The sequence below is a fragment of the Chenopodium quinoa genome, unplaced genomic scaffold (genome assembly GCF_001683475.1).
Source record: "Chenopodium quinoa cultivar QQ74 unplaced genomic scaffold, ASM168347v1, whole genome shotgun sequence".
NCBI classification, from domain to species: domain Eukaryota; kingdom Viridiplantae; phylum Streptophyta; class Magnoliopsida; order Caryophyllales; family Amaranthaceae; genus Chenopodium; species Chenopodium quinoa.
The window spans coordinates 76-12442 of NW_018744035.1; the positions used below are offsets into that span (position 1 = coordinate 76).

The following is a 12367-nucleotide window of genomic DNA, read 5'->3' on the forward strand; positions in this document are numbered from 1 at the left end:
CATGGTAAACATTTCGACAATTTTTATATCCGGGTGAAAAAAAGTCAAAAAAAATTCCAAAATTGAAGGCTAATTATCCATGCTTTTGAGTAATTTCGAATGTTTCGGGGCCTGGTGTCAAAAGGCATTGAGATTTTAGGGGATACATATTTGGGTCATAATGCGTTTTGGATCCATATATGATCATTATATTTTGTCATAAATGTTTGTGGTAAGCTTGAGTTAATGAAATCGGGTTATGTTCAAGTCAATAATCGGGTCGAGAACAATTTCGGTTGAATTTAGGTCAGGCCAATAACAAGTCGTGTTGATTTCGAGTCGGGTTAGTTATAAATCGGGTTGAGTTTTTGGGTCGGGTTAGTAATCGGTCTGGTAAAATTCAGGTCGGGTCAGTAACAAGTCGGGTTGAATTTGGGTCAGGTCAATAACAAGTCGGGTTGATTTCGGGTCGGGTTTGTAACAGGTTGGGTTAAATTCGGGTTGGGTAAGGAATGGATCGGGTTGAATTCAGGTGAGGTTAGTAACAAGTCGGGTTAAATTCGGGTTTTGACGGGTTAAAACAGGTTTGGGTCAATTTCGGTTCAAGTCGGGTTCGGTTCAGGTCAATAATTTACGGGTTACATTCGGGTCGGGTCATCTCCAGGTCAGTTCATGTTCGGATTCGGGTCTCACATACTCGGGTCTAGGGTTGGTTTAAGGTCGGGTCAGGTTGAGTTTTGGGTCACCATTTTTTCGGGTTAAGATGAGTCGGTTAATAATCGGGTTTGAGACGGTATTTCGAGTCGAGTCAACTTTTGACGACTCTAACCCCCATTGCCTACATGTCGCTCTTTAAATAAAAAGGTTTTTTTTTTTTTTTTTTTTATATTTAACATTTTTTTTAAAATTTAAATATAAAAAGTTGTCACATTATAACTAAAACCTATCAATTTATCTTAGTAAAATAAAATAATTTTAAATGGTATACTAATAAATGACCTCCTACGTTGAAATGTATTGGTTAACAATAAATTGTACTGTATCATAATTTTGATGAAAATATAAAATTTTAAATTTACTTATTTTTTTGTACGAAAGTTTTATATAAGTTCTAACTTAATGAAAGTATAAAAGTATAAGTAACAACTCGTCAAAAAAATAAAAATAAAAATAGTAGTATAAGTAACAAGCGTGAAAGTGGAAACATCACAACTCACAAACTTGCAACTATTTCTAAATGAATAAAATAATAATTAAACAAAGCCCAATATCCTGAAAGATTTCATTTTGCTTAATATTTTGCAAATTACACCTTAAATTAATTACACAATACAATTTTTTTAAAATACAACGTCCACACCCTTCTTATTATAGAAGAAACCAAAAATTCAGACATCAGTGAAATCTGGCCCAAGTTGAGGTAGGGCATCAAGTAAGCCATCATAAGTAGGAGCTCTAAGAAAGGCGTGCAAGCAAACAATGACAATGGAATTACAACAGACAGCAGTAGATTAATCCAGGCATGCCCAATGCCGAAGGCTAGAGCAGTAATACCAACAAGCACTTCTTTTCCTCAAAAAAAAAAAAAAAAAAAAAAAAAACAAGCACTCCAATGATGATCCAAATATTGAAGACGAAGACAATGCACCCGAAGACACGTACTTGAGAGGGTAACGTGGGGTCACGTATAGGTACACACACATGCGTAAGTAATCACTAGATAAAAGAAGAAGATATTGAAAGGGAGACGGTGAGGGGTGAAGCTTAGAAAGAGGTAGAAGATTGGGAAGACCAAGTTTATGTAGTTGACATCGAAGTGAGTTATGTTTTGGATTAGTCGAGCTGTGGCTTCATGGAAAGAGACGGGAAGGGAGAATGCGTGGATGTCAAACGAATTCCCAGCCATGGTGCTATTTTAGCAGGTGAGGCGACAGAGTTATCGTTGGCTGTTTGTGACAAAGGTGTCATTAAGAAATCTGATTCCGGAGGCAGGATCAATGAAGGGTGTTGGGCTGGTTTTGGAGACGATGAAAAGTAGTACTCCATTTGGTGTACTTATATACTGAACTCTTTTGACTATGTCAGTGTGCTTTCATTTCAATATTCAAATATGACATATTCAAGAGTTGATTACCTGTGGCCCAAATATATAATTTATTAGACGTATGCTGTGGGGATCTGCAGTTGTTTTGCTTCTTTACTATTACTGGGTTGTGCTGTTGCTGGGCTTGCTGATGTGCTTCGAACTTCAACTTGTCTAGAGCTTCAGAAATCACATGAGGATGGATTGCCAAGATCCTTGTTTCAGATACTAATTTATCGATAACCAGATGCTGAAACGGAATAAAATTCATCAAAAGACTTCAGAAACATGCAGATACTTTCAGCTCAAATGGAGAAGCAGATTGAAAGGTGTTTACACTCTACTACAAGAGTTTACACATCTAAAATATTCAGTATTCATGAGATTTATAAAATAATGTGCAGCTTTACAACCAAAATGCTAACTCTACCGAGAGCATGAACATCAAGCAGGGCCTTGGCGGCAACAAAAATATCAATTAAAAAGTAAATTAAAAGGATGATTCACCAAATAGGCGATTACATACCCACAATTAGTTCAACCACAAGTTTTTCTTCGCTTGTATCTAACCATCACCTTCCCCTTTACGCCCACCACCATGGCATTCCAGTCAATCTCTGGGAATGGAGATATTAGCTCAAATTCAAAATTTCTCAACAAATGGCTCCAAATTGCCTTTATTTGCAAATAAGCAAAAGGCTCTCCAAGGCAGCCATGCCTGCCCCCTCCAAAAGAGATGTATGAGAATTGCCCTGCTAACTTATCTTCATCCTTCCAGGAGCAAAAACGCTCAGGATCATAACTGTCCTGGATCTTTGTATATATGTGGGAGACGGGTTGGCGAATGCTGGTGAGGTGGCAACAATATGACCCTTTGGGACATCATATTCCTTACCATCTCGTTGTAGTCACACTGAAATCACTGTGTGATTGGCGGCAACAACATAATCAGCGGAGGATGAAGTCGAAGTGCTTCCTTGATGCAGCGATGCAAGACATCCATCTCAGATAAAACATCAATGGTCTAACATTTTCTCCATGCTTCTTCATCACAGTTCTCTGTTCTTCAACCACAGCTGAAAAGAATTCTTTATAACGAAGAAGATATGCTCCAGTCCACGTAGATGTAATGGAGCTGGTATGTTGGCCAGCAAATAGTGCAGCAATCAACAGACCTGTGACTTCTTCCTCTGTAGTAGGCCGGCCATCTTTTGTACTTCGATTCAATAAAGCACTGCAACATGTCATTCTCACACTTTCCAGAGGATTTACGGGAGCAAATGATGCGTGAAAATATTTCTGCGAGCTTCTTACGGGCTCTATCACGGCGTCGATGAGCTGGGATGGGCAGATACGGAAAAATAACACTAATGGGTAGCATCCCATTATCAAGATCGTGAAATAGAGCAGACACATCATCAAAGAGCTTGTCACGGACTTCCTGACCCAGGAGACATCTACTGGCAGTCAAGATAATAAGATGCTCCAGCTCATATTTCAAATCAACCTCTCCAGAATCTCCCCACTTGGAAAAGTATTCCTGCATATTCAAACAAAAATTAATAATCTGCATAGAACCAGTATACTAGAGTTAAGGTCAGAGAAATGACTAGCAAATTAGATGACTGCTCATTTTCAGCTTCATAATACACCATGTATATTGGATAACAAGTAAAATTTTAGTATTTTATAAGGATGATCATACCACAAGTCCACAATATCAAACACATTAGGAGAGGGTTATGAATTTCCCTGGTAAAGGATGGCAGCAAAGACCCCCCCCCCCCCCCCCCCCCCCCCCCCACACACACACACACCCCAAAAAAAAAACCTGAATTGTGCAAGGCTGTATTAAATCAGACACAATGCAACTTCCCAAGGACAAGTAAAAATTTCATCTTCCACCAATAAATATTCATTCAGCTAATAAGATATAGACGACAGAGAGAGAGAGAGCAAGACCTCAGCTTCCATAACCATATGGTCAACATAACTCTTGAGCTTATTGGCTCGAAGAGCTTCAGTGAAGAAGCGGAACTGCTCCTGGCGGATGGAATAGTCTACATCAAAGACAACACCAGGTCCAAAAGTAGGGACATTAAAGCGATAGACCTCCTGCTGACTGAGATCAGTTTCAGGTGCCTTGAAGAAATGAGCAGACTCTTCAGGACCAATCAAGAAGGTAATATTCTTATTGACCAGATTTAAGGTGAATACACTTCCAAGCTTTGGGTACTCCTCCCTCAGCATGATAATGGGGCCCTTAAGGAAGCGTAGAAGGCCACCAATAACTGGAGGAAGGCCTTAATCACAGGAGGAAGGCGTTTTCCAGACTTTGGCATAATGAGTGCTGATATCAATTTAGCAGCAACAAGGGTTGCCACAATGAGTAGCCCCACATTTAAGAACTTATTGTCCAGGACCTCCATCTCCATGCTTGTGCTAGCTCAATCCACTACAACCTGAAGAATCAAGTGAAATGACTAATTTAAACAAATATCAACTACTCGTTTCAGGTATAAATACACAGAAGCAACACTTGCACAGAATATTTTAGCTTCAAAGGACTAGAAAAAATAAAAAGTCCAGAAAGTTCTGAATCTCCTCAACTAAATATCTCAAAATCCCATACGCCGTTCTCAACCCCTGCTACTTCTCCAACATACAAACACGGCAGTGTCCAATGGTCTTGAATAAGGCAAGCGTATCATATACTACACGCTTAGTTACACAAATCACGCAAAGGCTACTCCTTTGCAAATATGACTATGAGGTGAATGGTGTCACTAAACCAATTTGTATACAAATTTCTGTAAAAACTCAAAGTCAACCCCCCCCCCCCAAACACCAACCATGTAATAATAGTTCTAAGTTCTTAGCCATTTGCTTACACAAGAAAAAATGTGGATGCCCGTTAGCTTAGTTAAATACTCGAGGGTGTTAATCATAATCAAGCCTCGTCTACATCAATGCCACTTGTGGCTCTATCTACACCAAAGATACTTAGATGAAACCAAAGCTACACACCCTTCTCCCAAACAAAAATCATTCATATACTTGGATGCGAAACCATTAAATTCAATGAAATCTAATGAAATTGCAGTTTAGCTCGTGGGCGGAATTAGAATCAAAAATTGCAATACATCAGCAAAATTTGGCTCAATTATTAAATTAGGGTCCCAAAATCACATAAAATTCCTGTCAATTAATAGTAACAACATAAATGTAGCAACAACAAAATCGATTATTGCAAGCTTTTATAACTTCAGAAATCATAACCAATTGTTTGATGATTCGAGTTGAATATAAATATTTGGATGTTAATAAAATGGAAGATTCATAAAAATTACTTCAGAAATCATAACCAACAACAACTCAAAATTGAATATACTAGTACTAGCAATTGAATTAACGAAAGGGTAAAATTAAACCCTAAATTGTGAAATAAATATTGGATGATTAATAAAAAGGAACAATAATCATACCTGAGAAGCTCCTTGAATGCAGGAGAGAAAGCTCAGAAGCCACTTCAATCAAGTAGGAGAGAGAGTGGTGCAGCTGTCAGATCTAATCAATAATCAATTATTCAATCAATATCAGTGTAAGCTTCGATGAATAGGAAAAAAAAAAAAAAAAATAGGATCCACATGTTGAAAACGGATGGGATTAATAGGATCTAATTCAGATTAGACCCGTTAGCAATTACAATCCCCGGTTAAAAAACTTTTACAATTAATAAACTAATCTAGCTCTGGATAGCTCTATTTCAGGAAATTTTGGGATCGATTCTCACATCCGTCCATTTGACTCTAGTGGGCAGTGGTTGAGTTTTTATCGAATTGATGGGTTAAATCCGTCGTGATTGAGAACACGTAATCATAAACAAACCCACTTTGTGTTTTTTTTTGACAAAGACCCATTTTATTGTTGACGTGGTTGTATGACGGTATAAATTAAATAATGCTTGAAATTCGGCCCAATCAAAGCCCAAATACCAAACTTTTTTTTTTTCTAAAGTCATGTCTTTCAAAATTTTGATGTGTTACGGGGTGTTTGGTTCGCAAACTGGTATGAGGTTGGAATCAAGAATGAAATCATAGTGGTATGAGTTTGAAACTTGATTCTTAATACCATATGTTTGGTATGCTTATGGAATGTAATTTTTTTATTTTTATTTTTATTTGATACCTAAAAGCATGGGAATAAGGTAAACCCACATCCTCCCCAAGGTTTCTAAACCCCATACCTTGGGGGATTGAGGTATGGGTTTAAAACTCTTAAAATCATAAAACAAACATAAGGTATGGGTTTAAACCATTCTAAACCCATACCTTAGTTATGTGAACCAAACGCTCCCTTAGTTTGTTATTCAAAAACGGAGTATTAAAGTATTGAAAATTTTAAGGTATAGGCGATGGTACCATGCTTGTACAGACAAAAAAGGCAGAAAGAACATGTAGTTTTTTTTTTTTTTTTGACAAAAAGAAAGAACATGTAGCTATTGTCTAAAGAACATACAATTATTTTGTAACGAACATATAATTGTTTTATAGATAACATCTAATTTTATGTTTATTTTTTATTTTTTATTTTTATATTTAAAGAACATCTGCAATATTAATAGAGAACATGATAATGTAATGAACATTATTAATATGTACCCATCATAATTTAAAGACAAAGTTGAAAGAACATTTTGCAATAAGCAATGAACATTATATCACAAATAAAAGTACATTATACTCACAATCAAAGTATGTACATTTCATTATAGCTATATGTTCTTTATATTTGTATAATATCTTCTAAACATTGTAAGAACCACACACTGTCAAAGTATGTGTGTTGCAAACCGACAGATTGCACAAAGGGATTGAGAATTTAAGAGAAAATGAGATTATAAAACAATGATAACAAAAAAGTTACAAGTTGATTGACTATTATATTTTGACAAAAAGAAAAGGGATTTCATTAATAAAATATAGTCAAAAGACAGCAAGAATTACAACACAAGTATATAACACCTTAAAACTAAATAACAATGAGGTGGTCCTTCGGATTCTTATAGAATCCCTTATAAATTTTCATAATTGAAACCAAGAAAAAAAAAATGGAGAGAAAAGAGACATGGAAAACTTTCAAAAAAAAATTGATTGAAGAAAACCTAGCAATGATTGTTACATCCATATTACCTGTACTCAATAAAAACAATAGGAATATTGAAGAAAACCTAGCAATGGCTGTTACATCCATTATATCTTGCAAGGAGTGAATTAATTTCTATTTCCCAAAACACTAAACATCCACCCGAGGAGGTTGAGATTGAAGTTGCGCATCAAGCAAACCTTGATATTGATCATAAATGGGAACTCTAAGCACACCGTGCAAGCAAACAACCGTGGCAAAAGTCACAACCAAGCACACCGGATAAATCCATTGAAACCCAACAACACATAATGATGAAATAAAGGCAAATGCAACATATACAGCAAGTAAAATACAGGTAAGGGCGCTCAAGATCAGAACGGTCCGAATCAATGCACAACCTGCAGAAGAGATAGCACGCTGTAATAATAGCGGCAGCTATGATAACCGCGAGCGGGGTTTCGGTGAAGATTATGTAGAAGACGGTGATGTAGAAAATGAGGTTTAAGTAGTTGGCATAGAAGTGAGTTAAGTTTTGTTGCAGCCGACTTGTGGCGTCCAAGGGAGAGGCTGGAAGAGAGAATGAATGGATGTCCCAAAATTCTCGCCATGATGGATATACTGGTGCTACCACGACATTGGAGTTGTCACTCGATGCCTCTGGTGTTGACGACGGCGACATTGTTGAAATTTGAGAGAAAGTAAAACATATATATATATATATATATAGTTTTTTTTTTTTTTTTTTTTTTTTTTTTTTTTTTTTTTTTTAATTTTTTTTTATAGGGAGAGTAGATTAGCCCTATTTAGGAAACCTAGAACGATAAGGATTAGGTCTATACAAAAGTATCCGGGAATTTGAAAATCTGATAATCCGATCTGCGACCGATAAAGATTTGAATATTGATTTTCGAAATTTCGATAGATATTCGATATCCAAAATATAAAGGCTAAAATAATGAAATATATATAAAATTTCTAAATTGTTCATATAAAATTATTAATAATATTCTTAATATATTTGAGGATAATATTTATTGTAGAAGGAGTACTATTTTGTTAAAATATGTTGTACAACTTAAGCGATAAAAAAACGATAAAATTAGTGAAATTTAGAAAGTAATCCTAATCAATTTTACTTATTATTGGATAATGAATATCCGAAGCATTCGATTCGAAAATTTTGGATATCTGAATATCATATATCCAAAATTTTCAAATCGGATTTAGATATCAATTTATGATATCGGAGTATTCGGATATCCGATTCAAAATCACATTTCGAATAGGATATCCGATCCGTGAACAGAAATATATATATGAAGTATATCCTAACAAATATTATCCTACTATAATATCTATCCCTTTCAAGTTTCAAGAATGAGCTTCTTGAGCCTTTAACACACAAGGTTAGACTATTATTATTACTATTAACTAGATTTAGGCTCGCGATACAAAATAAATAAAAATTTTATATCCATTATCCAATATTATAAGAAGTTAATAATACAGAGTCGGTTTTATATGAACAACTTAAAAATTATATACGAAGTATATATTTCACTATTTCAGCCTTTATATTTTGGATATTCGATATGCGTTTTATTTCACTATTTCAGCTTTTATATTTTGGATATTCGATATGCGCTTTTTCATATTGAATATCGGATTCGAAATGAAAACTTAGATCGGATATAAAAAATTCAGATCGGTTGCGGATAGGATTTTTGGATAGAACATCATTCCCTAATATTTAGGAAGTGCATTTATACATTTGTAAACCAAAACGAGTAATTCTCTTGACTAATTCTCTGTCAACAATGACCTAGTTCAGCAGCTATATTAGACTATGATTATTCTTATTAGTTAGTAGCTAGACTCTTACTAGTAGTACATTTGAAGTCCTAATAATTTTATCAAACTTGCACATGTTATTACCATTCTCCTTATTACACTCAATACTCTAATATGAAGGGTACCATTCATTATTCATTGATGAGTTGTGCTTAAGAACACCATATATATTATGTCTATTATTAATTGCTAATAGTTGATTTGAAATTTAAAGGTCAAAATTTGGTCAAACACTCAAACTAGATAATATTCACCTTATTTTTGCTTAATTGAAATAATTTTTACAGAATTGATCGAACTGAAATTATTAAACTAAAAATATTTTTACCGACTCTCTATTATATTTTTACATTAGAGTTACTGATTTTTACTGAATTGAAATTATTTTTACTTAATTGAATTTATTTTTACTGAATATTATTTTTGTAAGGTGAACTTCTAACCTCATAGAATGAATATCACATGTCTTTTCATCTTAACAACCAATAATTTATACTCTATTGTTCCACATAAAAGAATTAATTGTAGAATATAAAATTGCATCCAAACTAAAAAAAAATTAATACTTTAATCACTTTATTAAAAAAAGAAGAAATTACTCAAAGTGATATCCCGAGGCAACGCTCAGAGGACACACTAGTTTGGTTATTATTACATGAACTTTAAATTAACCCAAGAGTAATTAATTAATACGGCTTCATATACTTTGTACCACAAGCACACCCAAACATCCAGATGATTTAACCCAAATCATACTCCGTAGTAATGAAACCAAGCACAAACCACCATTTTGGAAGTACTAACCTTGCTAGAAAAATATCCAATACAATATGTTTCGGATGAAAACAATCGAATCTCGGAAGATCCTTTTATCTTGAGGGAACTTGGTCTCGGTCCGAACAACGCAGGAGCCGAGGGTTTCCTGCACAACAAATACACGTAAACTAGCCTCGGGGGGGACGCCGAGGAAGGCCCCTCCGATGCTTAAGTCAGTATATTAGAGAGAGAAAGCTGTGCAAGAGTTTAGTTGCTTGAGGCTTTATTGTCTTACCAAGAATTGACCAAATTGTTGGCTTTTATACCTTGGCTAATGAAGGAGGCGGATTGGGCCCGGAAGTCAGTTGGGCTGGGCCAAGCTGATTGGGCCGTTGACTGACCTTGACATGGCTTTGAGGATGTTGATTTTTGACTTTAGCACATTTGGAGAGTTGAACCTTAACCTTGGGCTTTTAATTGGATCATTCAGTGACCAGGCCCAATTGGACTAAATTGGACCCAAACAACTTGCCCCCCAGACCCGATTTGGAAGGATGACGGGTCGGGTTTGATTTAATCAGAAAAGGAGGGAAGTGAATGATTTGTTAATCCAAAAATGTGAATTTAAACCGTAATTAACCCATGATTAATGAGATAACAACAGTTAATGTGGATAATTGCGGAAGTTGGATGGGTAGTGGGCGATTTAACTGCAAGGTCGTGTGTTTAACGGTTACTTAGTGGGGTGCTTGAGAGAAATTGAAACGCAGACTCCTTGAATTCCCATTTCTGGAGATATAAATAGAGGCGCGTCTTCTCTCCCCACTCACTCATCAACACAAACCCAGAATTCTCAAGAACGCTCAAGAGCCCGCATCAAAACTTCGCAAATTCCCCGAGCATTAAGCTTAGAAGCTGAGACTTGTCACTACCAATTCGTAAATCGGCGGCTTTTGCTTCAGATCAAGGTAAATTCCTTTGATTTTATTTCATCTTTCTTCGACTTTGCACTCTTTCCCCTTTTTCGACTTTTTCCTTCGAAATTCGTCAATGGTGAGGGGAGTTAGAGGTGGAGCCCGTGCTCCAAGAAGAGCAAGGCTAATCCCCGATCCCAGGGACAGGATTGGGACCTGGAATGGACGAAGGACAGAGTCTGACCCTGCTGAAGGGGTTAGGGCGACTCCCATTTCTTCGGCTCCTCCTCAGAGAACGGATGAGCCGAGTGCTTCTGGACGGGACGATGAAATTCCCGCTGTCCTTTGGGATATCCTCCCTGGGTTTTCAGAGTGGGAGAATGCCGAAGTCGCTTCGGCCATGATAAAGAACCGCCCCTACTCATGGTGGGTAGAGAACGCCGATCAATATCGATTTGCCGAGCAAATTGAGTTGCACTACGGCATTTTTGAAGCTGATGGATATTGGTGCCGAATGCCCTCAGCATCCGATAGAATCCATCGTCCACCCCCGGGGTATGTGGGGGTGTACACGAGACAGCTTCAGTATGGGCTGAGGTTCCCTTTGGACGTTTTCGTCCGAGACTTGCTGATCCATTACAACATTTCCCTGTGCCAGCTGACCCCCACCAGCATCCGAAGGGTAATGACGTACTTATGGGTCTGCAAATTCTTCAGGTACGTGCCGAACCTGCATTGCTTCAGAAGGCTCCATCGGCTAGTGCCAAACATTCAAAGTGGGCACGGATGCCATGGCTCTGGGTGGTATCGGATTGAGTCTCGGCCCCCGTTCCTAACCATGTGGCCGAACGACTCTTCAGACAAGGACTGGAGAGGTCAATGGATTTGGGTTAGGGCACCCACGGAGCCGAGCCACCCTTACGTTTTCAGCGCTCCCCGGTATCTTGCCGAGCCGGATCCTGATATGGGAAGTTTAGGTCCTCCCGAAGATAGCGGGCCAGACCCGAACCTTAATCAGCAGAACATCTTCGGCAAGCTGCCGAACCGGGGAGGCAGCGGCCGAATGCAGCATATCCCGGAGACTTGGCTCCCCGATACGCACTATGTTTTCCAAGAGAATATGCTGGCAGCTGTCGGCCTCAGCCGAAAGTTTAGGGATGGTAATCTTCTTCGGCTGGGGCCGAGGCCTTTTAATTATCTCTTTTCTTCTTTCATTTTGCTTTCTTGTGATGTGCCGAACTAACTGAATTGACTTCTCCCCTTTTCTTTTTCAGAACGGGACGAGACCAACGTCGGCATTGATTACGCTCGCCTTGGCGTCAACCGAGAACGAGTCGTAACTGATCGGGCTCCCCCTATCACTGAACCAAGGCGCCGAGAGGTTCACCTAGACTCTTCCCACTTCCAAATTGAGGCTGTTGCTCTGTATCAGAGGCAGAAGCCTTGGTGGAAGAAGAGGGATCCCTTGTTTCAGCTGCTGGAAGAAGAAGCTGAAGCTGCCCGTACAGCCGAAGAGGTTGCACGGGTTATTGAAGCTTGTGAAGGTGGAGAAGGGTCCTCCAGAGTTGCTGAAGAAGCTGCGGCTAGGGCAGCTGAAGAAGACGAGGCTTTGCTGAAGACCTCGGTGAGCCTTTAG

At 37.8% G+C, this 12367-nt stretch overlaps 1 pseudogene; it reads right to left on the minus strand.

Annotated features, from left to right (window-relative positions):
- Positions 1 to 2599: 2599 nt before the first annotated feature.
- On the minus strand, positions 2600 to 5795 carry LOC110690373 (annotated as a pseudogene).
- Positions 5796 to 12367: the final 6572 nt, after the last annotated feature.